Genomic DNA, 568 nt, shown 5'->3' on the forward strand with positions numbered 1-568 from the left:
ACCGGAAAATAAGCAGTATTATGTTGCACGAGCCAGGTGACGTGGCGGGACGAGCAGGCGGCGAAATGAGGTCACTGCAGCTGCTGGAGGCCAAGTCGGTGAGGGTGACCTGGCTGGACAGACTTGACGTCGAGTTCTCCGGGCAAGTCTTCCTGGCAAAGGATCCCCATGGAGAAGGCTTCCTCAAGGTGAGAGGCGAAAAGAGCATTCTCCCTTGATGATAAGAGTGCCTGGATGGAATATTTATGAAATCGTAATTTCAGAAGTTCGCATCTCGCCACTCAGGCAGTCTTCACAGGCGAAAATCTCTATGAGAAGTTTATCCTTATTTTCTTTCCTTCTTCCTCTCGCAGGTCGGATGGGGTCGAGACGACGGCCAGGTCGAATTTCGTACGTCGTTGACACCGGTGGTGACTTTCGACCCTCCGCCCGAGGGCGACGGACCTCGCGGGGCAGGGGGCGTGGCGTTCAAGGTGGCCCTCGCGGCGGCGCGCAAGGCGGAGCTCGAGGCTGCGGACGCGTCCTTCGATCTCATTCTGGACACTCGTCGAGTGAGTCCTAGGCGGCG

The sequence above is a fragment of the Penaeus monodon genome, chromosome 20, assembly GCF_015228065.2.
Source record: "Penaeus monodon isolate SGIC_2016 chromosome 20, NSTDA_Pmon_1, whole genome shotgun sequence".
Classification (NCBI taxonomy): Eukaryota; Metazoa; Arthropoda; class Malacostraca; order Decapoda; family Penaeidae; genus Penaeus; species Penaeus monodon.